This window comes from Pelodiscus sinensis, chromosome 3 (genome assembly GCF_049634645.1).
Source record: "Pelodiscus sinensis isolate JC-2024 chromosome 3, ASM4963464v1, whole genome shotgun sequence".
In the NCBI taxonomy this organism is placed as follows: domain Eukaryota; kingdom Metazoa; phylum Chordata; order Testudines; family Trionychidae; genus Pelodiscus; species Pelodiscus sinensis.
The window spans coordinates 171,114,088-171,141,892 of record NC_134713.1 but is presented as its reverse complement, the minus strand read 5'-3'; the positions used below and the strand labels follow the sequence as shown (position 1 = coordinate 171,141,892).

Here is a 27,805-nt window from a genome sequence, read left to right as displayed (position 1 = left end):
AAGTTCCTTATCAAGTGTAGGACCAGTATTAATGAGGCTAATCAAGTCAGGGTAGATGTGGTTCTCCCTACCTCTCTAATTTCCACCCAATTCATCTGATGAAGTGGGTTTTACCCACAAAAGCTTATGCCTTATTAAATCTGTTAGTCTCTGTGGGTATGTCTAGACTACTTGCCTCTGCCGAGAGAGGCATGTAAATTAGACCACCCGACATAATCAATGAAGCAGAGATTTAAATATCCCTGGCTTCATTAAAATAAAAGTGGCAGCTGCGCTGTGCCGGCTCAGCTGATCACCAACACAGCGTGGCAGTCAAGATGAGGATCGGTCCACAGGGGAAGCCTTTGTTGACCGCTCCCTTATGCCTCGTGAAACGAGGTTTACAGGAGCAGTCGACAAAGGCTTCTCCTGTCGACCAATCTATGTCTTGACTCACACGCTGTGCTGATGATCAGCTGAGCTGGCACAGCGAGGTGGCCATTTTTATTTTAATGAAGCCAGGGATACTTAAATCCCAGCTTCATTGACTATGTTGGGTAGCCTATTTTACATGCCTCTGTTCACAGAGGCATGTAGTCTAGACAGACCCTAAGGTGCCACAGGACTCCTCCTTGTCATTTCAATACTATATATTTCCTGACCATTAAAATGGGAAACAGATTTCTTTCTGTCCTTAATAGTCCTTCATGATGGCTGTTAGAACTGGGTCCTGTGCAACACACCATCTAAAGGTTTAGATCTCAACACAAAATGATATAAAAGCATTAAATCCTAATTCTGGAGAATCACAAAAACATAAGCTGCTGTAGTAACTCCAGAAATGAAGAGAGGCTGGAGGGGAAGCAAAATGGCTAGTGGATTAATCCAGTTTTAAAATGTGGGTATCGTGAAATCTACTCATTCTTTAAAATTCAAGTTTTAAATTATGTAAATGTTCAGGAGTTTCACAAACCCTTAAAATATTGTGTGTTCCTTTAAAGAAGAGCTCCCTGTTCCAGTTTAGTATGAAAGGCTGCTGTATTCTCGTGTGGCTCCTGATATAAGTGGTTCCTGTTTTCACTCTTATGAGGAACGAGAGCATTCTAAATTTACAAATTATTGGATCTGATGGGGGAACAGAATGTAACATTTTTTTTCATTTAAATTTATTTCTGAAAAAAATAACTGATCATCATCTTTGGATATCTGCTAAAGAAAAAAATATATGGGGAGAGTTCCTTCTTCTTTTGCTGAATAATAAAATGTTGTCCAGCCAGTTAATTTAAGCTTTTCATTGACTTACCAATGTTCTTGTAATGCAAGAGAAAGAGGTTAATTTCTAATTAAGATCATTAACTCAATGTAGTGCAAAAGGGACAGAGTTCCTTCATTCCAAAAGAAATTGAGGTCACTTCTGTGACTCTCCCATTTGTCGTCTTTGTTAAATCACTTTATTACCTTAATACGTCAAATAATTCTAAGCACTGCAAGTGAACCCTTTATTGCATTAGTCATACCCTGGGTGAAGATGAAATTAAAGGATTGCTTCAAAATGCTGATGCAAAAGATCCTTACTACAGCCTTAGAGAAGGGGCTTGAGTGGCATGTCCCCAACTGTTGAAGAACCAGACAGGATTTAATAAATGGATGGTTTTTAATATTTTTCACTGTGCTGCTGCACATCTGATCAATGATGAAGTGATATTTGAACTCTCTTGGTACGTGTGGGGGGGGGGGGGAAGAAGGTGGCCTCTGGTGATGTGGGTGTATAAAATGTTTATGTAAACAGTTTTGTAGCCCTTTCTATTGAGACCATTAAGATGCCAGGACTGTGCCATAAATCTGCCTCCTATAAGATATGTACTTTGTAGGGGAATTGATCAGGGTTGCCCTCAGGCTTATCTTTTATTTACTATTATTACTGAAATTCTAATTTTTAAAGAAATGATTTGCTAAACTATAGCATTGCAAGTTTCTCTGGGAAGGCAGGCTATATTTTGCCTACCCTTTTTGAGTCCGGCATAGTATAAGCTGTCTTTACTTCTGCTAACAGTTTTGTGTGTCTTTTCACTTTCAAATGCCACCAGTTAGTATCCTGCCTTTAGCTGTGGCCAATACTTACTTTAAGTGTAAGGCAAATATCCCTAATGCATTTCGCCAACTGGGCAATACTCACTTTCCTTCTTGAACTCTGCAGATAATCTGAATATGCCTGAAGCCTGAGCACTGATTGCCTTTTTCTTAGCTTTTAGTAAGGATGTTAAATTTAGATCAATCAACTAATCGAATAGTCGATGTAATTTGCATCGACTATTCGATTAGTCATAAGGGCACCTTCGCCACTGAAATGTAACAAGAGGCCTGCTGGCTTTTGCTGCATTTCAAAGGTGGTAGCGCTGCATGGAGCATGGCCAGGAGGGGACTCAAGCAGTCCCCTGCTGGCCCCACTCTTGAAATGTACAAGAGGTCCCCCCCGTTCTCCAGGTGCTTTGCTTTTGAAATGTAGCAAGAGCCCTGCTCCTGCCCCTTCTCCCCACCGAGACGGTGCTGGTGTGAAACTGGCTTTTAAGCCACCCCCCAAGACCGGATTCTGCTCCCCCTCTTGCAGCTTTTCTCTGATAGAGGCAGCAAGGCGGGGGAGTGACTAGTTATGTCACTAGCCGACTAGTTGCTTACATCCCTAGCTTCTACAACTACATATGCCATTCAAGGGTAATATTAAATTATAATTTTAATATTAAACATTTATATTGTTTGTTGTTATGTATTCCTTATTATTGTACTTGAAATATCTTAGGATCTTTCAAGATACACAATATGGAAAGGCCCTATTCTGAGGAAATCCATCCAGGGTATAGACAGGTTTAAAAAAAAAAAAAAAAAAAAAAAAAAGATTAGGAGGAAATGGGGAAACAAAACATATGGGAGTATGGATTGGATAAATGGATTGTAAGGTGGACAGAAAGCTGGCTAGACTGTCAGGCCCAACAGGCAGTGATCAACAAACAGCTCAATGTCAGGTTGGCGGTCAGTTTCTAGCGGAGTGCCCTAAGGATCGGTTCTAGGACTGGTTTGCAGATGACACTAAGCAAAGAGGAGAGGTAAATACGCTGGAGGGCACGGATAGGGTCCAGAGTGTCCTAGACAGATTAGGGGATTGGGCCAAAAGAAATCTGATGAGGTTCAACAAGGACAAGTGTAGAGTCCTGCACTTGGGACGGAAGAATTCCAAGCATTGTTACAGGCTGGGGACCGAATGGCTAAGTAGCAGTTCTTCAGAAAAGGACCTGAGGATTACAGTGGATGAGAAGCTGGATATGAGTCAACAGTGAGCCCTTGTAGCCAAGAAGACTAATGGCATATTAGGTTGCATTAGGAGGATCACTGCTAGCAGATCTAGAAATGAGATTATTCCCCTTTATTCTGCTCTGGTGAGGCCCCATCTGGAGTATTGTGTCCCGTTCTGGGCTCCCCACTATAGAAAGGACGTGGATGCATTGGAGAGGGTCCAGCGGAGGGCAACCAAAATGACTGAGGCTGGAGCACATGCCTTAGGAGGAGAGAGTGAGGGATTTGGATTTGTTTAGTCTGTAGAAGAGAAGAGTGAGGGGGGATTTGATAGCAGCCTTCAACTTCCTGAAGGGAGATTCTAAAGACGATGGAAAAAGGCTGATCCCAATAGTGATGGATGGCAGAACAAGGAGCAATGATCTCAAGTTACAGTGAAGGAAGTCTAGGTTGGAAATTAGGAAAAACAACTTCACCAGGAGGGTGGTGAAGTACTGGATTGGGTTACCTAGGGAGATGGTGGAATCTCCATCCCTAGAGGTTTTTAAGTCTTGGATTGACAAAGCCCTGCCTGGGTTGATTAAGTTGGGATTGGTCCTGCCTTGGGCAGGGAGTTGGACTTGATGAGCTCCTGAGGTCTCTTCCAGCTCTATGATTATTAGGGCAGTCAAGTGATTTAACAATAGATTGTAATTAATTATGTTAATTAATAACAGAATACCATTTATTTAAATATTCTGGGATGTTTTCTACATTTTCAAATATACTGAAACTCTCTGAACCTCTCCTGTACCCTTGTCCCATGTCACAACCCCCTCCCAGACTCTACACAGCCTCCTACATTTGTTCAGATCAGAATCCTCTCCTGCACCCATACACCCCTCCCAGATGCTGCATCCAGTCTTGGACCCCAATCTCCTGCCGCTCCTTTATCCAGACACCCTTGCAGACCCCAGATTCTTTCCTGCACCCAAATCCACTACCCTAAGCTTCCTTTCTGCACCCAGCCTCCATCTCAGATCCCACGCTTCCTCCATTAATATTATAGAATAGTGTTGCCCTGGACCACTTTCCACATTCTTGGAGTGGCCTCCATCAAAAATTATTGCCCACCCTGGTCCATGCTGATGATGGGTTCTACTAGACAGTGATCCAAAATAGAGTGAAACAACAAATGTTCATTTTCATCATCTGAGTCAGATGCCACCAGCAGAGAATTGGTTTTCTTTTATGGGGTGTGGCTTCTGTTGTTTTTGCATCAGCGTGTTGCTCTTTCAAGATTTCTGAAAGTAAGTACTACACCTCATCCCTCTTAGATTTTGGGTGGCACTTCAGATTAAAATTTGGGTTGAATGCTATAGCTATCTATAGAAATCTTACACTGGTACTTTCTTTTCATTTTGTCAGTCTGTAGTGTAAGTGTTCTTTAAAAGAACAACATGTGCTGGGTAATCATCCGAGATTGCTGTAACATGAAATATATGGCAGAATGCGATTAACCAGAAACGAAAACATACAATTCTCTCCCAAGAAGTTCAGTCACAAATTTAATTAAAAGATTAATTTAACAAGCATCAGCACAGAAGCATGTCCTCTGGAATGGTGACCAAAGCATGAAGTGGCATACAAATGTTTAGCATATATGGCACATAAATACCATGCCAGCTATAAAGAAGCAGGCAGCAGCATTTCCGGTAAATGTAAACAAACTTGTTTATCTTAGCGATTGGCTGAACAAGAAGCAGAATTGAGTGGACTTAGAGGCTCTAAAGTTTTATGTTGTTTTGATTTTGGATGCAGTTATGTAACAAAAAAAAGCTACATCTGTAAGTTACACTTTAATGGTAAGAAGATTGAACTACAGTACTTGTATGAAGTCAATTGAAAAATACTATTTCTTTTATCATTTTTACAGTGCAAATATTTGTAATAAAAATAATATGAAGTGAGCTCTGTATACTTTATATTGTGTTGTAATTAAAATCAATATATTTGAAAATGTAGAAAAGCATCCAAAATATTTAATACATTTCAATTTCTTTTCACAATTTTTTAATCGATTCTTTTTTTTAGTCATGTGAGTTCACTGTGATTAATCAATAGCTCTAACAATTACATTTTCAAAAGTGACTAGTAATTCTGGATGATTCACTTGAAACCACTTAAAGGAGACTGATTTTCACAGAGCGCTTACTCAGAACTTTCTGAAAATGGATGCCCAAAACTTAGGTACACAAAAACCACTAATCACTTTTGAAGATTTGGACCACAATTCCTGCCCTGCCCCACTTTTTTACTTTTAACTCAGTCAGTGTACATATCGTCTTGATTTACAGTGGGTAGTGCAACAAATGTTGGTCTTCAAAATGGATCAGCTGTAGTGAGAATATGGCCATTGTACCTATATTACTGGGATACATAAAAAGCTTTTAGATTCAGGTGACAAATAGCTTTTAGATCCAGGTGACAAAAGTAAACATTTTCCAAAATAAAGGATACAAGGACAGATGCAGCCATTCAGAGAAAGTCAAAATGTAATGAACATCTGTGACAAGGCTACTGGCCTAACAAGGATTAAACTCAGACCTGGGAAACAGCTGAGACTAGGGAACCAGCAATGCATCAGCCAATTAGGGTCCAGCTAAGGGCTGTATAAGGCTCCTGGAGGGGAGAAGAAACTCTCACTCTGGCTCCAGCTGTGGAGCAGGGACCTGGCTCCTAAGAAAGCTAGAGGCTTCCCGAGACATAGCAATGCTGGGGAAAGGCAGGCAGAGCTAGGGAGCTCTGGCTTGACCTCACTCCTAAGTTGCATGACCTGAGGCAAGGCCTTAGGGCTGCAGGGAGGCAGCCAGGGCAGTAGCAAGCAATAGTCCCCCCGCCTTGCTTATGATGAATAGCCATTTCAGACTGTAGTTTACACCCTTAGGTAAGGGGCTAGAGGACAACTGACAGTAGGGTCATTGAGGCAAAGTGGGTACAAGGAGTTGGGGATTCCCGGAGTGTGGGAGGCACTGCAGCAGGGAAGTACCCAGCGAGAAGGGTGCTGCAGTTTGGGAGGGACATGGGTCCTAATGTAAGGTGGCAGAGCCCATTAACAGGCAACAGCAGGTGTGACACCAGCCAAAAGAAGGTACTCCAGCATTGATTGGAGCTAATTCCTGGAGTGACCAGCAGGAGGCACCATGACAGTGAATTGCACCGTGTTACAGCATCATTAAAGAGTTTATAAAACTGCTTTCACCCAAGGACCTCTTAATTGTCAACTGTCAGAGGGGACGGAGTACATAAGGGTTACAGGGATACCCTAAGTCTGGGATTTGCATTCTAGTTCACCAAAGAACATTATGTAAGTATTCTGTTGAAACTAGGGATGTGAATGGTTAACCGGTAAACCTCACCCTTAATGGGTGAGGCTTACCAGTTCCGGTGGCAGCCCGGTGGCAGCAGGCCTGAACAGAGGAGTGATACAGCCCAGACAAAGCAACCCATGGCGGCAAGAGGATGGGGCTTGCTCCAGCCCAGCCATGGTAAGCGATACCTTATTAGACAAGACAATTTGGAAGTTAAACTTAAGTTCTTGAATATGTGGTATGATTTTATTTTATATATAACCTTTTCTATTAACCCTTCCTGCTTCTTCACTAAATCACTATTCTTTGTTAAATAAACCTATCATTGTTTTCACTATAAAGATATCTAAGTACGGAATATTCAATGAAGTGGTTATTCCACAGTGTAGCTAATACGCTGTGGTGAACTGTTCCTGTGGTAATTCTCTGAGCATCCAGTGCGTAAGAGGCTGGACACTGCAGTGGGATGTTTGGAAGACTCAGGGGCTGGAACGTGCCTATTATTAACCTGCAGAAGTAGGACAGAAGAGCGTGTGTAGGTGGAGAGGGAAGTGCCTATGCTGTTTGTGGCTGATGTTTTCAGGGAACTGACCCCTGGCAGCCAGATACTAAGTTCCCACGCACTATGGGCAGGTTGTAGAGAGGTACCTCATAACCCTGGGTACCGGCACATCCACCAAGTAGAAATTGGATATATGAAGCTACACTACTTGGCTTCTAAGTATTTATGAGATTAGTAGTGCTGTTTTGCTCATTTCTGTGCAACATTTCATACTGCCTTTACTCTGCGATTTCAAAATGATATTTCTACAGACAAAAAAAAAAAAAAAAGACGGTTACTTACCTTGTAACTGTTGTTCTTCGAGATGTGTTGCTTATGTCCATTCCAGTAGGTGTGTGCGTGCCGCGTGCACGTCTGCCGGAACTTTTTTTACCCTTAGCAGTACCTGTTGGGCCAGTCAGGGAGCCCCTAGACTGGTGCCGGCATAGCCACGCCTACATGTCCCGGCTGGCCCCAATCCCGCTCAGTTCCCTCTTGCTGGACAATCCAATTATGCAGCAAAAGTTTCTGGTGTGCCACATTCACCCAGGTCAGTTGCACATTAATTAAAGACAGTTCTAAAAATGACAATGGCTGACAGTTTGTTCACTGAAACAGGTGCCCTCTTAAACTCCTGCTGCTGCTTTAGAACTGCTAACAGACTGCACACTACTAAGTTATATTCATAAAATGGAAATGTAACACTTGTGAAATATTCGCAACTTAGTAAACGAAAAATTATTTTTTCTCAATTTAAGTTTTCTGGGTACAACAATGATCCAGCTTTCCCAATCATAAATCTACATCTGTAGTTATGTAACATACTGTTATATACCAAAGCAACAATAGTCTGCAGAACTCTTAAAGATAGACAAAGAGTAAGAAAAGATTGATACAAATTTCTCTGCTCATGCAGAATAAATGTTTGTACACCAGGCTCTATTACAAACTGGTTGTGTCTAGATTGGCCCGTTTTTCCGGAAAATCAGCCACTTTTCCGGAAAAACTTGCCAGCTGTCTACACTGGCCACTTGAATTTCCGCAAAAGCACTGATGATCTCATGTAAGATTGTCAGTGGTTTTGCAGAAATACTATGCTGCTCCCTTTCGGGCACAAGTCCTTCTGTGCAAAACTTTTGCACAAAGGGCCAGTGTAGACAGCTCAGATTTGTTTTCTGCAAAAAAGCCCCAATCGCGAAAATGGCTATCGGGGCTTTTTTTGCGGAAAAGCACGTCTAGATTGGCACGGATGCTTTTCCGCAAAAAGTGCTTTTGTGGAAAAGCGTCCATGCCAATCTAGACGCTCTGTTCTGAAAATGCTTTTAACGGAAAACTTTTCTGTTAAAAGCATTTCCGGAAAATCATGCCAGTCTAGACGTAGCCATTGAGTATCTACCACAAGGTGGGCAAAAGGGCCTCTGAGGGCTGGATCTGGCCCACCAAGCGGGATGATCTGGCCCACAGAGGCCCTGCGGCTCCCCGCTGCCAGGCCAATTAGGGCTTGGGGGTGGGGGAGCGCGCAAAACTTTCTCCCGCCCTGGTAGGACCACACAGTGCTTTGAAGTGCCATGCGCTCCCCCATCTTGCGCTCCCCCATCCCCAAACCTGATTGGCCTGGGAGTGGGAGAAGCGTGTGAGGTTTCCTCCCTCCTACCCTGTGAGAAGCATGCGGCATTTCAAAGTGCCGTACACTCAAGCAGGGAATGGGCAGAGTGAAGGAAGCTTCATGCAGCTCTCCCACCCCCAGGACCTGATTGGCCTGGGGGCAGGAAGCAGCAGGGCTGCCCTTTTGCCCACTCCTGTGGTAGATACTCAGTTTGTAATGGATTGGCCTGGGGGGCGGGGGAGCTGCACAAAGCTTCCTTAACCTGCCTTGGCCCTGCGAGGAGCACTCGGCATTTCAAAGTGCCACATGCTGCTTGTAGGGCGGGAGGAGGCCCTGATTAGCCTGGGGGTGGGAGAGCGTGCGAAGCCTCTTCCCGCCCTGCCAGGAGCATGGGAGCCTAGTGGGAAGGGAGGGGCAAAGGGGCTTCCCCACGCCCAGACCAATCATAGTTTGTGGGCGGGGTAGCCCAGAATCATCCTGGCCTCACCCCCTTACAGTTTAGGCCCCACCCCTTCTGGGGCAGCCCGGGGTCTTAAAATTTTTTTGCCCACCCCAATATACCATCTGCACACAGTACTAAGTTTAGATTATCACAAATACCACTGGCGAAAGATAAAGACTAAATGCAGTAACCTTTTAAAAAATGGTATGCAATGACCAGGAATGCACACACACATATCTGGCAGTCTTCCCACAATTATGATCAACTTCACTGATGGCTGGTTTGGCTTACTGAGTTTTGGAGCATCTTATCTAAATTAAGGCGTCATAAGTCAAGAAAATTTGATCGAGACAGTTCAGCATCACATCCTTATAAATTATTGGAAAAAAAAAAGAGAGAGCAATATATGGTACACAAAAATAATAAAAGATTAAAGTTTCAAAGTCAAGCACTCAGAAGGAAGGAAATATCAGCATTAAGGTTACCTTTGCAAATAAAGTTGCCATTGAGATTGAATGACAAGAGAGAGGTGAAGCAGCCTGTAAAAGATTAACAAATACCCACCTCTCATGTGACTATTGAGGGTTGAGTATAAAAGGAAGATGCTGAATCAAAGGGAAACTATAAGCGAGAAGGGTGTCCTCTGACCAAGACTGTTACTGCTAGGGTATCTTAGAGTAATTTTGCTCATTAGTTTTGGTGGGTTGGTGGATTGATTTTTTGTGCAACTGAGTTGCAGACAATAAAAACAAGCCATAGAGACCTTTACTCTTTTTCCATAACTGTGAACTGGTGGGCAGTTTCATCCATTTGAGAGAAGGGAAACGATCTAATTAGAAGATTTAATGAATGGCAAGAGGGAAACACAGGGGGATAGAGATAAGTAGTCGAATTTAGGATGATTTTTATTATTATTTTTTTGCTAACTAAATTAATTAAGAAATATACATTCACAAGAGAAGTAAGTGTCATTGATCTAATACCTAAAATATCCACTTAGCATTTTCACATTACTGGCTTTGTTATCTGGCTCTTTTGGCACAATACTTTGCATGAAAATAAAGTTAGTTTAAAATTCAAAACAAATATATTCTCTATAATTTTGAGTGTCCACTTGTCTGGGTCATGGCGACCCTGTTTAAAAGAAAAGATGTATAATCTTCCTACAGTCAAACGGATCTGAGCCGACTGGACCTCTAGTCTAGTTTGCCTGACCTATTTAGCTGGTCTTTGGGACATCTTTTGTATTCCATTTATCTTTTTTTCCTCGAGACATTAGAATTTTTTAAAAATCTACCACCTCCCACAACTTCATCAAAACAGGCCTCTAAATAATGTGGCTTTAAACAGTTCCTGTTGGTCTTTTGCAAACATTAAAAGACAAGCTTGCACATCTTTCATCAAAACCAGATAGTATACCTCATTTACACACTGTCTTAGGCCAGTCAACACTACAGGGGAAGGTTGGCTTAAGTTACACAATTCCAGCTACGTAAAAAACTTACTGTAAACCGAGCTTCACTGACACCCTCACAGCACAAGGTCGATGGGAGAAACGCTCCCGTCAACTTCCCTTACTCCTAGTGAGGAGTAAGAGTTCCAGTATTGATGGAGGCAGCCTCAGTATTCAATTTATTTATTGCCTTAATCATATACCTAATCTCAGCCCAGTAAGATGTCTTCCAAGTCAGAGTCAGACTGCATTTGATGAGGACACCCAATAAATCTGAGTTCTCATTTCAGAATATGTTGACTTCTGAGATTAAGTACTTAGATATGTTTGCTTTATATGAGGTGGGGAATAGGAGGCAAATCAACATTTAGCATTACCTGAATCCATGGGACGCAAATCTGTACCACATACAACATCAATTTTCACATCAGATTTGCATGCCAGCTGATGAGATTCATAGAAAAGAGAATGTTATTTAAATAATAAGTAAGCACCCAGTTCTCAGATTTGATATCTAATTTTAATCACATGTTCCGGGAAAGAAAAGAGATAATGAAACATTATTGGCTTTTCTCCTTACATTCTTCATTCATGTGGTTGTGCCTGGCTGGAAATAGGTGACAATGAATAGCCAACAAGCACACTCTTTCTTAATTAGTGCCACCATTTTAAGTACACAGCAAACAGTGTAATTTCTAATAGGCCCCCTTACTTCACAGAGCCGACATGAGGAGGGCAAGTGCTCTGAGTAAAATGAATAAAACTAAACAGCAAGTAGAAACAACTGCAACAGAAATGAGAGGGAAGGCAATGCTAGGCTTTCTGCTGCAGAGACTGAGCAATTCTAGATTTCCCTGGAACACCAATATAATGCAGTCACACTGGAGCCACCACAGTTGCAAATGTTTCTGCAGAAAAGTGGAGAAATACTACATTCCAAGTATCATAATACATAATAGCTAGGGTTGCCAGATGGTTTAATTAAAAATACCAAACACATATCCCCCCCTGCATTAAAAAAAAAAAAAAAAACACATACACACACACACACACACACACCCCGGGGGAAAAATTTTGTTGAGAAAAAAAGGGGGGGCCACAAGACCAAAGTTGTTGGGGGGAAGGAAAAAAAGGACCCCAAGAGTTATTAAGCAAACAAACAAACAAATAAATAAATAAATTATAAAACAGCACAGCCCCTTTAAGAAAAGCCTTTGAAGCTTTTTGCTGGCAGCCATCTGGTTTTCCTGATGGAGCCAGAACACAGCTTCCCTGTGGAACCAGGTAAGGTGGGAGGTCTGGGGGAGCCTGGGGCAGAGCTCGGAGGCTGGGCCCAGTTGCCGAGTGTGTCGTAGGGTTGCCAGGTGCCCAGTATTTTTGCCTCCTGGCAGGGGGAAAAAAAAAAATCAGAAAATACCAGACATTTTAGGTGTCCAGTATTTTCTGAATTTTTTTACCGCACAGAAGGTGAAAATACCGCACTGTCTGGGTCAATACTGGACATCTGGCAACCTTAATAATAGCAGAAGTATAAATCTGTGGGAACCACTCTCTAACCTTTACTATAAAACCAGAGCTGACTCCAGGTAAAGGCTGGTATTGCCTCTGAATTAGGCATGTAAAATCCCATTTAATTGGCTAATCAATTAAATGTATGTTTAACTGAACAACTGATTAAAGGGGAGCAAACAGGGACGATGTTCCAGCCCAGCTGGAATGGCCGCCCCACCTACCATTGAACTGAAAGGCCCCCCCTACCCTTCCCTCAAGCAGGGGCTCTTCCAGCACACCCAGAGAAGCCCGTGTTTATCGTCGCCCTCCTCCCCCCGACTGTGGGGTGCTTAAGCCTGCAGCAGGCAGGGGCTACACTGGAGCAGCTATTATGTGTGGTGGACCCTCCATAAGACTGGAGCAGCCCCCTTCCCACTGCAGGCAGAACCAGTTAACCTTAACTTGTAAAATCTTCACATCCCTACTCTGAATGGAGACAATTGAACAATAAAAGCTACAGAGATGGATAAGTATTTCATTTCTTTACTAGTGTCAAACAGTCATACATTACTATCTCTTCTTGGAAGCTCCATTTTTGTCTCAGGACCAAATCCTGCATTCTTTACAACAGCAAAACTCCACCACTAAGTTCCAGAATTTGCTCTCTGTAGAGTGCTTTAGAACGGCTATAATCAGCAGGTGGTCAGAAAATCCATACAAATTATTCATTGAATATTTGCATGAAAAATTAATATAATGCTCTTGAATAGAAAATTGCAGTGAAAAACATGCTCTTTTAAACAAATACAGATTACATGTAGCTTGAAATTCCAGTAAGCACCAAGCGCACTATGGTATTTAAAAATGAACTCATGTTTAAAAATAAGTTTAATGTGGGTTTCTTCAGGCACTGAATATTTTTACTATCTCAGAATTACAACAACAACAAAATAACCAAGGAAAATTTTCTTCTCATCTGTGAATTTTCCTTCTAACACTCTCCATGTTAGCCAGTCTGTCCTATAGGGTCTGTCCCCTCTCCAAAGTGGCTGGAGGCAAAGCAAAGATTGACAACCAGCCTGGAGCCAGGACTGTCCCTCACCAGAAAACCTCAGAACATAAAACTCAATATATACACATCCAATTTTTAAAAGGTTTTTAGGCTCTTAAGAACCACTGTTAAAACAGGATTTAGGCTCCTACTATAGCCTAAAACTCTCTCTCAAAAAAAAATCAGACTTAGGTACTGCAACGCTGACAGCAGTAATGCCTAGATATCTTTAAAGAAATCTGGTTCTTTATCATCATACAAAATGCATGGATGAGACTCCATAGACACTGGTCCAAGTTCCAACATCTGAGGGGACTGCCATTTTGAGGGATAAAGTAGGTTGAAATTGTTCAGTGGTTCAAATAGTTATCTGATTAAGGCATCTAGCACCAAATTCATACTCCAAAAATCTGTGCATACTGTTGCCAAGGAATCTGTTGAAGAGATCATGATTCTGAATTGTAATGAACCAAAACAAATTTTTCATCAGGACACTAAATATGTCTCAATCTTTGAGACCATTTGATTACCCATCCTGTGGAAACTCAATACATCCTTTATCTTAGCATTTTGGTATTAATCCATCTCTTGTTGCACCAGTATCAGAAATTAGTCCAACGGATCCCACATATCTTGGTGGTAGATGCTTTTCAGAATACCAAAAGCATACCCCAAAATTCTCTCAGAATATCCCCGCGAGTTCACTTCTCCCCTTTCAGCTTTCACAATGCTAATTTTAGCAAATCCAGATGTTGGTAGTGGATCAGTTCCTGGCTTGGAATTCCTTCTGAGATTTTCATTTCAGAGACGGTTCCAGCTGTAACCTCATCAAGTTCAAGAATCATGGTCTCTGAGGCCAGCATAAGGCCATAGAGATAACTGGACCATTCCTTTAGGCTACATCTACACTGTGCATTGTTCCACAAGAAGATACGCAAATGAGGCACAGCAAAGAATATCACAGTGCCTCACTTGCATACCTAATGAGCCGCCGTTTTTGTGAAAGGGGCTTTTGCGCAAGAAGGAGCTGTCTACACTGCTCCTTCTTGTACATAAAAACCCTCTTGTGCAGGAGCCGCTCTTCCTCAAAATAAGCGGCAGAACGGCTCCTGCGCAAAAGAGGTTTTCTGCGCAAGAAGGAGCAGTCTAGACAGCTCCTTCTTGCGCAAAAGCCCCTTGCACAAAAATGGCGGCTCATTAGATATGCAAATCTTCTTGTGCAACAATGCACAGTGTAGATGTAGCCCAACATTTTTCTTCCTTTTCAGAAGAGGAAAGGCATAAAGTAGGCTTTGTGGTCACTTCTGATATAGAGCATCAACTGACTGACTTTGCTTTGGGCTCTCATCTCTTTGTGAAGAACTTCACTGTCTTTCTATTATTCCCCCAAGGCAAAGGAATGTCTGTCCAACAATTTTTTTTAAGAGCTCCACTTCTTTTTCTCTTTCCCTGACTTTAACAACAATCCTCCATCTCCCCATTTTGGGGAGAAAACCTGCAATGAGATCGGAGAACATTTGATCCTGAGTTTTTCATTTCTTCTGACTCAAGTTAGCCAACCATTCAGATGTTGATACAAGCCCTGTCTTTCAGGATCTTGCCCTGAAGGCATTATGACTATGGTAGCAAGGACTCCCCACCCAAAATTTCACCACAAGCCATTATTGCTTGTATTCTGGAGAGGCTACAATAGCACTTTTATATGCACTCTGATCTTCTCTCCCTGAGATTCTTCCCAGTCTTGATAGGGTTGCTAGGTGTCCGGTTTTGAACCAGACAGTCCAGTATTTGAGCTTTCTGTTCAGAAAACAAATTGAGAAAATATAAATGTCCAGTATTTTCTAAATACAATGTAATGTAGATTGTGAGGTAATTTCAAGTATGTCCAGTATTTTTGTTGAAACCATCTGGCAACCCTATTTGTTAGGCCTTTGAAACACTTATAGTGTTGGAAGGGATAATAGGGGACCTCTGAGGGTGAGCTGAGTCGTAATCTCTTCTATATCCCCTAGTCCTGACTCTCAATAACATTAAGCTGAGACAGGCGACCAGGAGACAGAAAACAACATTATTCGAAAAGGCAAATGAAGACCAGCAAGATACTCTGACATTATTTACCAAGATAGTGCCCCCAGAAATGCTGCTGGAGTGAAAGTGAACTGCAAAGCTATACCAGCAGCTAACCTACATAATATCCAGACCAAAACTGAGCAATTTTTCAATCTTAGATTCTGCTTCTGCCTGCTCCTCCTCCCCTGCTCTGCTGCCTCTGTTTCAGAGGCAGCAGTGCAGGGCAATAGGCAGCTCTGCGGGAGCCAATGCTCGCACCTGCCTTCCGCCACATGCTGCTGACTCTATGGGAAGCAGCGGGAGGAGGGGAGCAGCTCCATGGGAGCCAGCTCCCCATGTGCATCAGCTCCCATCTCCTTGTGCTGCTGCGTGTAACTGTGGGGGTTAACCAATGAGACCAGGCTAATCGGTTAACAATATATTTGGGTACACATACACGTTGCTACAGCAGACATTACAAATAACAATACAGAAGCAAATGTAATCAACTGGATTCTGATTCTTTGGGCAGTCCCAAACCAGTAGTGCTGAAACAATGTATATAGTGGGAGTGCTGAGAGCCATCCAGCTAAACTGTAAACCCTGTATATGATGGAAACCCTGTATATGATGGAAACCCCAAGCACCTAAGCTTGAAACCTACATCACAGGACATACTCATTCTCAGCACCTCCTTCCTCCTGAAGGAAAGTTACTTTAGGCTACAGAATCTTCATCTTCAAAAGACAGAGTTGGACTGAAAATAGGACATTCCATTACAGCATAAAATTAAAACGGTTACTGGGGGTAGCATTGTCAATTTTTCTTTGTCTGGTCAAAAAATAATCTATTTTAAATAATATCAGTTTGCCTGCATTTTAGCATTTTACAATATTGCTCGGGTTCCCCGATTATGTCTTTATTCCTATTTTTAGGTGGGTCTGGCTCTGACTTACTGTTTGCACAGTTCTAAAAACTGCTCATATGTGGTTCATGGCACTTTTTATAGCAAAAGCAGTGCACGGGCGCACTAGATAATATCAGCAACAGACAGGCCTGGGAGCCCTAACAAACATGAAAAAGAGGCCTGCAAAGTCACTGGTGAGTAGCTATTCCAAGGTAACTGTACTTGGGAACAAAAGAAAATTTTACATTATATATTTAAAAATAAGCAAGCCTTTAATTATAATAAAGATATAAAACTGCTCTGTGGTCCATCTGTATTTGAATTAGAAACCACTTTATTTACAGCTCTCACATCACAGGTCTTCAGTTCATTGTCTACATTGCTCACGATGAAATTCCCACTCAAATGAATAAAAGGTAATCTTTGAACAATTTGTGACCCTACATAATTAGAGAGGAAACAAGTTATAGTAACTATTCATTTGTATTGTTAATTTTAAATGTATTTAATGTTGTGACTCATCAACTTAGATATGGCCCCATTACAAGTTCTTCCTTTGTACTAAATGTATCTGACATGCCTCCTTTATAAATACAAAAGTATTTATCTCATGATCTAGACACGTCGTATGTAAATTAAAAATACAATCATACAAAAGATAAAACCAGCAGTTTTTCCACACCCTCAAAACCAGAAAATGACTAATCAGAGAGTGAACAAACAAACAAACAGATATACCGCTTTCTCCACAAGTGCTAATTTCACACCAGAGGGAAAAACAGTTCCCAAACTGAGGGCCTTTCAAACAAAAAACTTGACGAGCAACTTTTAAACTGAAAGAACCCCAGGCTGAGCACCTCCACTGGCCACAGCTACAGAGGGAAGAAATCATTCCAACAGGCAGGTCGCAGGCAGCTACATCTTTTATCAAACAAAATCAATGTTGTAATTCACTCTGAACCCAAAAGGCCCCCAAAGTTGGGTGATGGAGCACTGGTGTTACATTCCCTGAGACAGGCCTCTTAACAAGAGTGTAGTATTTGCCACCAACTTCAATGTTGGGGTTCATGTAAACTGTAGCCTCACCAACAGCTCACTGCAGCTCTCCAGTCCTATGGTGACACAGGAATGGATTATACTAGCAAGATTTGCACAAAGAAATCAAATTAAAAACCTGACAGTTTTCCTACTAGACCATCTTGAAACAACAGCATTCCTTATCACTGCTGCTATATGATCACTTAATAGCAGCTGAGGATGCAACCATAAGTATATATGTAAGTAGCAAATGGTAGATACACATCTTTATTAAAAGGGGCCAAGTATAATATGTCTTCTGATCGCTTCCCCACTAACTTACCAACATTACCTTGGCTTTATCCATATGAAAGTTCAGTTAGTTGGCTCTCATCCATGTCCAAATGGCAAGGCACTGCTCACTAGTAAGTACTTTTGGAAAACATTGAAATCCATTTTTTCATTCATCCTTTTTAAAAAAAGAATAATAAAATGTTGTCTTTTTTTAAGCAGCTTGTTTTCTAGATGCTTTTGAGATAACTGTGTCACAAGAGCTTCCTTCTTTTCAAGTTCACGCAGTTGTGTCAAACACACACGCAACCTGCAACTTTACAGTTTGTTGCTCAAGGAATGTTTGAGATAAGATCATAAATGTTCCTATAGCAACAGAATGTTATGCAGCAGTATCTGTAAAAAGCCACAGAGAATCTGTATCTTTACCTCTGAATGCCGGAAAAGGGAGGGTTATGGAGAACATTTCTGTTTACACACAAATATACCATACATTAGCTAGTACTCCGATGAAAGGCATGATCAGGGGATTTATGTTACTTTCTATAACTCATTTAACAATGAATGCTTGTGCCTTTATAGTGCATCTTACATATTCACTATGCTTAGGAGCTGATCTTATATATCAGTGAAAAAGCCATACTTCCAAGTGCTGTAGTAATGCTGATCTGACTTAACTGCATCTGCACATGAGATTAACAGAAGAATGCTTCTGTTAAATAAGCAACCATCATTTGGGGATGCAGAGTTCCTGCAGTGATGGAAAAACCCTTTCTCCTGCTGTAGCCTACACTATGATGTTATGGCACCATAACTACAACTCTGTAGCTATGCCATTAGAATCTCTGTAGCATAAATATGGTCTACGGTCCTTCCACCTATATCAGGAGGGTCACGCCACCTTCCTCCTTAGTGTGCCTATATGGGAACCCAGGTCCTCTTTCTAGGGTTGCCAGGTGTCCAGTTTTGAATCGGACAGTTCAGTATTTGAGCTTTCTGTTCGGGAATCAAATTGAGAAAATATAAATGTCCGGTATTTTCTAAACAAGGTGTAATGTAGATGGTGATGTAATGTCAAATGTGTCCGGTATTTCTGTTGAAACCATCTGGCAACCCTAACTCTCAATTCTAGATTCCAGCCTATGGACCCTGTAAGTATATAGGTATGGACCATTTTCCTCTGACCCCTTGATTCATCCTTGAACTGCTTCCTACCTTGGCCTCTCTCAAGGCCTTTTCCACAGCTCCTGCCTCATCTCACTCTTGTGCAGACTCTTTGCTCCTCTCTTGGCTCTGCAGAGCTCCTGGGTGCTTTTGTACAGAATGATGTCTCTCCCAGGGCTTTCATCCTAGAGACCCAGCTCCTATTGCTTCTTCTCAGCTTGTGCATGAGTCAGTCTCTCTTTCCCTCTGCTTTCCTTTATTCCAGTGTCTTGGGGCTCTTCTCTTTAAATAAGACAATCAGTGCCTCCACTGGGTCACATAACCGAATTATATGATATCCTTCCACATGAAAACAAGTGGGCTGACTGAGCTCCCAGGTTTCCATTTACCTTTTCTCCACCACTGTGTGGTATACACACTGTGAATTAAGCTAAATTAGACATAGGTGAAGATAATTAGGAATAAGATCCTTGTATTCTGCAATAAACATGTCAACACTGGGAGTTAATCTGGAATAGCTATTACGCTTTAAATTCAACACATACCTTAATTTAAATTAACTTCCTGGTATGGACAAATCCATAGAATTAAGAACATTTTCTGCAAAAAGCAAGAGTTCCTTCTACAATACAAAAGACAATCTATATGATAGATTATTTCTTTGCAGGGTAAACTATTTTTTAACCTCGGCATCAAATACATTCAAATCAATATTGCACTTAGTGTTCTTCTTGGAGAATATCTCATAGATAATAGTGAGGAAAATTTGTCTTTCCGTGCCACGTTTCTGTACATAGAAGTTCGTAGAACTGTTTCTTGTTGTAGTCTAAGAATTCATCCACTACACAAGTAATATTAGCACAACCTTCAAGGGACAGTGATGGTAAATTTACTTAAACTTTTCTCATGGCCAGTCTGATCAAAACTGGGTTTTGGACTAGATAGTCTGTTACATTTTATTGTTTCAATAAACTAAAATAAACTGTTATTAGTGGAAAAGTGTGGTAAATTTGTGTAAGTTACAGGAAAGCCAACTCCAGTGAAGCACATTAATTTTCAGATCTCTTTCAAGACCACGCAAGAGCCACCCAATTCTGTGAAGAAACATCAGGGATCCAACACCTTATCAAACCAATTTTCTTCATTGGTTTGGTTTTTACTGGAGAAGAGTCTGAGCTAATTTCCCTGGACCTATGAGATACTTTGGAGCTCTTTTCTAAAGCATATTAAGAAATAAAAATTGGCAACAGCTAAATGTGTTATTAGAGATTATATCATGAGCTCAAACTGCGTAATAAATGTACATAGTGACCCTATAATATATTGCTCAATGTATTTTGATATTTTCATTAGACAAAACTACAAAATAATCCATTTTTTGTAATCATTTTACCAATCCTTCAAACCTCTGTATTTCAAAGTACAGTACTCCACTTCTGCAGACAGATAGCATATGTATATACATATACTAGGAATGTTAAAAAAACATTATTTTTTGTAAATGTGTAACTGCTGACATTTTCAGAGGTTACATGTTTACATGCAGGAGAACTAGGGTTGCCAGATGGCTGAACCAAAAATACTGAACACTCCATGATCAAAAAAACAAACACGGGGGAAAAAATTCTGTTGAGGGGGGAAAAAAAGGGGAAGACCAAAGTTACTGAGCAAAAATAAATAAGTTAAATAAATAAATAAAAGCATTAAAACAGCATGGCCCCTTTCAGTGACTGCAGTCAGAACAGGGATAGGAACACAGGAGTGGTTGAGCACTAAAACCCAGGGAAGTGCTTCCCCTTGATCTTTAGGCTTTTTGCTGGCGGCCATTTTGTTTTCTTGATCAAGCCAGAACACAGCTTCCCTGCAGAACCAGGTAAGGAGGGAGTACGGGGGCAGGGGGCTGGGTCCATTTGCCGAGTATGTGTGTCGTAGGGTTGCCAAGTGTCTGGTATTTTTGCCTCCTGGCAGGAGAAAAGAAAATAATCAGAAAATACTGGACATTTTAGGTGTCTGGTATTTTCTGATTTTTTTTTTAAACCAGACAGGAGGTGAAAATACTGGACTGTCCGGATCAATACTGGACACCTGGCAACCTTAAGGGGGAAAGGTGGGAGCCAACGGCTTTTAATCTGGCTCCCCGTGAGCACCAGTTCCCATTTCCCCTCTCCCCGCTGCCTCTGCTACAGGGGCAACACTGCAGGGAGCAGGAGTCTCCGCAGGAGTTGGTATGCATGGGGAGCCAGCTTGAAAGCCACCTCCTCCCCCGCCCCATGCGGCTGCCTCTGTATCAGAGGCAGCAGCATGGGTGGAGTGGCAGGCAACTTCATGGGAGCTGGCTCCCGCCTGTCCCCACCATGCTGCTGTCTCTGTGGGAGGCAACGGGGGTGGGGAGTCAGCTTAAAAGTTGGCTCCCTACATGCACCGGCTCCTCCCTCCCTCCTCCCCTGCTGCCTCTAATACAGAGGCTGAGGTGGGAGGGAGGCCTTCATAGTTAACTGATGAGCCCAGGTTTATCAGTTAACAGAGTACAAGAGTACACGTTAACATCCCTAATATATACACATATTATTACGGGAATGTGACCGGAGCCTATTTTTTTAAAATGCATGAATAAAATATAAAATGTTAGAAGCAGGCTCCATCCACATCTATTCAAATCTTACCCCATCATCTTTGAAAGGGTAAGACTTGCAATAGTCGAAGGGGCTCAAGGGAAGAAGTAGGAGAGAAAGTGAATTCCTGTTCTAACCCATCTATTTGCCCAAACCAAAGACACTCAGGATCAGACCCATAATTCCTTAGTTACATTGCACATACATTGTGACTGATATTAATATTACACAAATAGCTTCTACCTATGCTACTAAAAGGCAGCTAATCAATTCATGTATTTAAAATGTTTATTATACAGTAAGTGACATAAGCATGAAGAATATTTAAAATCAAATGCACAGTTCTCCTTTTCCTGGCAAAGGAACTATTGTTCTTGACATTGCAGGCATCTTATACTGGTGTAGTTTAATATGAGACTTTATTCAGTTTTGCTCAAAATCAGATGAAAAAAATATTACTGAATTGAGTTGATTGTCTCTGAGTCAGACCTGAAGGAAAAGGTCTGGCTGACAAAAATAACTTTTAAATAAAGTGTTAGTGAATTCATATTCAAAGAACATAAAAGAAGGCAGGAAGCAGGGGAGGGAAGTGTCTCTCTCATATTATATTTAAATGACAAGTACAAGTAACTCGATTTTTCAGCATCTCTTTGATGGGAGCCATTGCATAATCTTGTATTATTGCATACAGAATAAAAACTTAATGTTTTTCTGAATTCACATGATTAAAATGAATAGAAACCAATGTAAACTTTGCCCATCAAATCAGAAATGTTAAATACAAAATACAGAGTGAGTGTTCCTCTAAGCATGCTTGCTTCTGCTCTGTGAATTGTGTACTCCTACCTTTAACAACATTCCCTAGCACTCCCCCCCCCCCCCACACCAATGCAGCAGAAACACAATGCAGGCAAATATGTATGTCTACCCAAAGTCCAAGGTCATTTTGACAGGTGTCATAGCTAGAAGCAGAAAGAAAACACAATGAAACGAACAGAAAGACAAACGTGTGGACAGAAATAGGGGGCAGGGAGAACAAAAGTACAAGTTACTAAGATAGTCATAGATTTTACAAAAAGGGGGAGGTGAAATAAACCTGCCATTTCTGGAGATTCCTAGCAAATCAGTCTAAATCTATTTTAGTTTCAAACAAGTACAAAAGCTTTTCTGAACCCTACACACATCTTTCAGGCAATCTGTTTTGTGAAGTTTTGTGAGTGCAACAGGAAAATTACTTTACATTTTCATAGAGGGACAGGAAAATTGATTCTGTCTATTATAGGTGAAATTGTTTTTCAGGACCAAAGGGAAGATATTCCCCATGGACTAGGGATGTTAAAATGCATTTGTTAAGGTAAATATGTAACCGCTGAAATTGTCAGCAGTTACATGTTTACACGAAGGGGAGGTGGCTACCGCGGATCTGCTTGCCCCCTGAGCCCCTCTGCACAGCTGCCTCTGTATCAAAGTATAAAGACGTATTATGGATCAAGATACAAAGTCTTGGTCTATGCCATACAAATTGAAGGAGTTTTTATTAGTATAGCTTGTTACAGGAATAAACTACACCAGTATAAGAACCTATACACAAATATAATGGTGTTCATGTTGGGGGTTTGTGGTTGAGTATGCCCGCCCCGCCACAGGTCTATGGCTATCCCACAGAATGGTCGCCGCTTGATTGGTTGCTGGACCCACAGCCAACTCACTAGTCCATAACTCACTGGCCCCGGGCGGAACTTTCAGTCCATAAGTAGTCTGCTTCGCAGGGCTAATGGCCTACTGGCCAAAGTCAATCAATGTCCCCCCTGACCTCAAGATAGTAGGGCCTAATGGTCAGAGTCAGGGAGGGTCCCTTGCTTCAGGGCAATAGGGCCTAATAGCCAGAATCAATGAGTGTCCCTGGTCGCAGAGCAGTAGGGCCTAATAGCTAAAATCAATGAGTTAGGGGTCTGCCCCTGGTAGGGGGACCCGGGCCCACCCTGCTCCACTGGGTCCCGACCTAGGGCCCTATAAGCATAGGGGTTGCCAATTGCTCCCTCTCAGCAGGGACTCCGGCCAAAACAGGGTACGTGGGTGGGAGGGGCTCCTCCTGCATCCTCCCTGGGTTGCTTCCTACCGGTCCTGTTGGGGCGTCGTCCCACGTAGCTATTGGATCTCCCTGTTCCTCGGCTGTGGTTTCTCTGTGGGTCTCCGTAAGGGCTGAACAGTCGCTGCCTTCTGGCCCTTCAGCTCCCTCTGTCTAGACCACGGCTGTAACAGCGCTGGAGTGCTATCTACAGAACCTTCCCCTTTGCTGGCCAGCCCAGTGTGAGCTGCTCCCTGGTCTTTTATACTGCCCCAGAACTTGGACCATGCCCAGTCTGCTTGAAGGAGTGGGACTTCCTCCGCCCACAGGATTTTCACCCCTCTCATTCAAGTGTGGGATATGCCCACCCTGTCACAGGGTTGCATTACTTTAAGTATATAGGTTTCTAGATAGATAAAATGTTAACAGTACAAAACAAACAAAACAAAAAACAAACTACCACCTTGTGTGGGGGTCAGACCTAAAAGGAATTCAGACCTTCCTTTGAGTTGGACACAACATTTGGTATATTGGAAAGCTTGGCAACTGGCTCAGAGTTTGAAAAGGGAGTACTTTTGACTTTCTCCACAACTTTCTTCAAAGAAAATGAGTTTGACAGTCACATAAGACACTTAAGCATAGACTGATGGATTACTCTTAGGTGAAGAAGAAACAATGGGTGTCATTTTGGCCAAAACATATGGGCTGTTTATTTAATGTGAAAAGGACCTGCTTATACTCTATGAAACCCATGACTATTTTCAGGTATACCGGCTATAAATGAAGCAAAGATACTTTTGCAAAGAATAGTTTAAAGATGGAAGCAAGATCATCAAGGACTTCTGTACACAGACAGCAAATTCAGAACTACGGGAGGTGCCTCCAACTGAAAAGTCAAGCAAGGATATCTTGGAGGCAGGAGAGAAATACAGATTCAGAAGACAGGATGTAAATGGCTTGAGTGGATAAACATTTCCTGCCTCTCTTCCTTGGCTTCTCAACCTTTTGACCCATACTCCGGCAATTTTTTTTCTTTTCTATTTCATATTTCTTTTTGCTTCTACACAAAATAATGGATAAAGGAAAAACAGTGGCTGTGTCTTTCAAATATCACTGGACAAAATCCACTAAAAAGGTTATTAAGTGAACCAAGCTGCCTTGAGACAAGAAGTAAAATATTGACATGGATTAGAAACTGGGTAAGAGACAGAAAGCCAAGCAAGAACAAATCATCAGCCTTTAACATGGCAACAGTTAAGAGTGAAGTATCCCAAGCTTCAGTACCAGGACTGGTTGTGAATATATTCCTAAGTGATCTGAAAAAAGGGATCAATTTTTGAGATGGCTGAATTTGCAGGTAACACAAAATGATTTAAAGTTCGTCAAAATTAGTGGAGGAGGAATAAATTTGTGAAATCCTTCAAAAAAGCTAAGCCAATCTGTAGCATAATGGCACATGAAATTAGACAAATGACAAGTAATACATACTGAAACCGAAGGAAATAATTTTTGAACCAGTCATACATATTGCTGAGTAAACTGCTAAATGAAAACATATTGCATCTGTGTAGACTGCTAAATTAAAATTGCTGCTGTTAAAAGTGCAGTGATATTGCTTAAGGAGAAAAATGTGCATAAAATGTTAAGCAGTATAAGGAATGAGATACTGAAAATATTATAATGATGTTACATAAAATCATTGGCATGCCCTCAATTTGAATACCATGTTCAGTTCTGATCACTATCTCTAAAGGAATACAGCAAAAGAGGGCTCAAGGTGTTGCTGGACCTCTATTGATTCCATGACATGACAAAGCCAAGGTAGGCAAAGTAATATCTTTTACAGGACCAACTTCTGTTAGAAGATACAAGCTTTCGAGTCACCCAGAACAATTTTTCATGACAGAAGGGCTTAGCTACATCTTTTTCTGAATCTTCCTAAATTCATGGATAGTAGTACTGTCTGCCACAAGCTGAGTTAAAAAAGTGTTTCCTTTGATAATTTTTCAATATTACCATTCAACTTAATTGATTATCTCCTTGTTTTAAATTAAGAGAGTAGATAAATAGGAGTAACACCCTGCCTAAACTTCTCTATCCAAAGTCCTTCCGTACAAGGAACCAGAAAGATTCCGCTGTGTTTTCACCTTTCAATTTAACAAGAGTCATCATTGCTCCTGAAAGTTATTATTTCATTCAGGCTGTCTGCAGACTTGGCACTTACACTGAATCCTTTTCATAGGAGATAACTGCAATGAATAGGGCTAGAAACTTAATTTGTTTTTAAATGGATGGTTAAGTGGACATAAGGGAAACACCAGTGTAGTGCTCTGTCACAAACTGACTCATTGACATTGGCTGTAGTGGTGTTGTGTGACTAACATTTTCATATGCAGATGAAATGGGCTTTTCAAAAGCAAATTATTAATAATTATTATTACTGTGTATCAGCTCTACAGATCTATTCCTGAAGATAAGAAACTGTGTAATAAAGGAGAGCAAGAGAGATTCACAACTAGAAACTATCTTGCACTTACATCAGAACTAGGGTAAGATAGCAGCCCTGAAGCTCTTGATTTACAGGAGTCAACTCTCCTGCAATACAAACACTACCAATAAATTGCTATTTATACTGACTATGTAATTTGGAGATAGCCCAAGTTATTTAAACAAATCGATCCCATGGAAATAAAGTTCCTCTCAAGCAAATTATCACATTAATTATCCCTTTTAAAAGAAAATCCAAGAAGTTTACCATTTGTGCTTTTTTAAAATAAATCATATGCTCTTTCCCTTTCCAGGGTTCATTGCAGGATTATGGCCACTCCAGAGAATCTTTATGTGAAAAGCAAAGAGCCAGACACAACAATTATTGCAACTGTATGTTCCCATCATTAACTTATTATTTGTATTGCACTAGTGCCATGGGGTCTCCAATCAAGGATAAGCCCTCCTCCTACCCCCCCCCCCCCAGGAACTACACAAAAATAAACTAAGAAAACAGCTCTTTGGAGCAGGGATTAAATCTAATTTAAAGGTTCTCCACCAGACACCCAATCAGACCACAACTGCAGCCTATGAGATCCTGAAGGCCATAAAGACTGTGTGTGTATTGTGTACATACACACTTATATACATACTCATACATATTATCTGTGTGGGTGTGGCCCACACAATGCAGAGAGCACCATATACACCCCACAATAGTAAAAAGGTTGAAAAACACTGATCTATTTAAGTAATTCACCAGTTACTGTAAAAATGTCCAAAACGGTCAGAATTCTTTATTCCATCTTCCTTTTTTTCTCTTCTCCTTAATTCACCTGCACACAACAACCCTACTAGATAAATTGGAAGAGAGTCTGCAAATGACACTAGGGCCATGTCTAGACTACATCCCTTTTTCGGTAAAGGGATGTAAATTAGGCACGTCGATATTGCAAATGAAGCCGGGATTTGAATTTCCCATGCTTTATTTGCAAAATGGCAGCTGTGGCTTTTGTTCAAAACAGGGCTTTTTCGGGGAACACCCCCCTGGCAGTTCAGATGGGGCATTTTCGACAGAAATGCCCCGTTTCTAAAGATCCTGTACTAAAGATCAGGAGTACAGGATCTTTAGAAATGGGGCATTTCTGTCAAAAATGCCCCGTCTAAACTGCTGGGTTTTTTTTCAAAAAAGCCCCGTTTCGAAAAAAAGCGGCAACCGCCATTATGCAAATGAAGTGCGAGAAATTCAAATCCCGGCTTAATTTGCAATATCGATGTGCCTAATTTACATCCCTTTACCGAAAAAAGGATGTAGTCGAGACGTAGCCTCTGGTATACAAAAAAGGTTAACTTGTCTTCACTTGACTAAGAGGCTCAGAGAAAAATTAAGTATCTGATTCGTGCTGATTGGACAAGTATTCCAAGAGATCTCAGAGGCATCTCTGAGCAGTTCTTCAGTAGCAAGAGGGCTATATAGGCAAAGGAAGCAACAAGGTCCATATAGGAAATGCTGCTGAGAGCAGCTGCTAAAGAAAAGCTTTTTTTTTTTTTAAACAGGTGACAGGACTCTGCCACTGATCCACTCTGTTAGGTAGTATCAGAACTCAACACAGAGATGTTGGAGCTCTGTTAATATCTCTTTGTTTATGCCATCTGGGCTAAAAGGGCAACAGAAGAAAGTCTAGGAAGCAGGGATTAAAAATGAGGTGATCCTGAAGAGAAACTTAAAACAGCCAACATGAGCAAGGAATACTTAGACTAAGGTTTATCAATGAAGTCAAACTCCAAAAAGGGTGTAAATTGGAACGCTAACTCAAAGGGTCTATGCCCTGACAAGGATTAGATAGGCATCTAAAAGAATGACTTGGTGTTAAAAACATCCTACCAATAAAACATTGAACATTTGGGGACCTTTTAAGGTTACAAAAAATGATGGGAAAAACCTACAGTCCTATGAAATGAAGTGACCAAATCAACTCTCCTCTCTTCAAACTAGATTAAAAAAATTA

At 41.3% G+C, this 27,805-nt stretch overlaps 1 protein-coding gene across 8 annotated transcripts in view; it reads right to left on the bottom strand.

Moving 5' to 3' along the window:
• The window catches only part of TRERF1 (transcriptional regulating factor 1), a 138,185-nt gene that overhangs the window by 50,234 nt on the left and 60,146 nt on the right, over positions 1-27,805 (bottom strand). The window contains exon 1 of one of the 8 annotated variants that reach the window (XM_025184134.2): positions 17,518-19,247. The exons of 6 other annotated variants lie outside the window; for them this stretch is intronic. The gene's annotated coding sequence lies outside the window, so the exon portion shown is untranslated. Of the gene's footprint in view, positions 1-17,517; positions 19,248-27,805 lie in introns of those variants that run through there. One more of the 8 variants, XM_025184133.2, reaches the window with a different exon arrangement.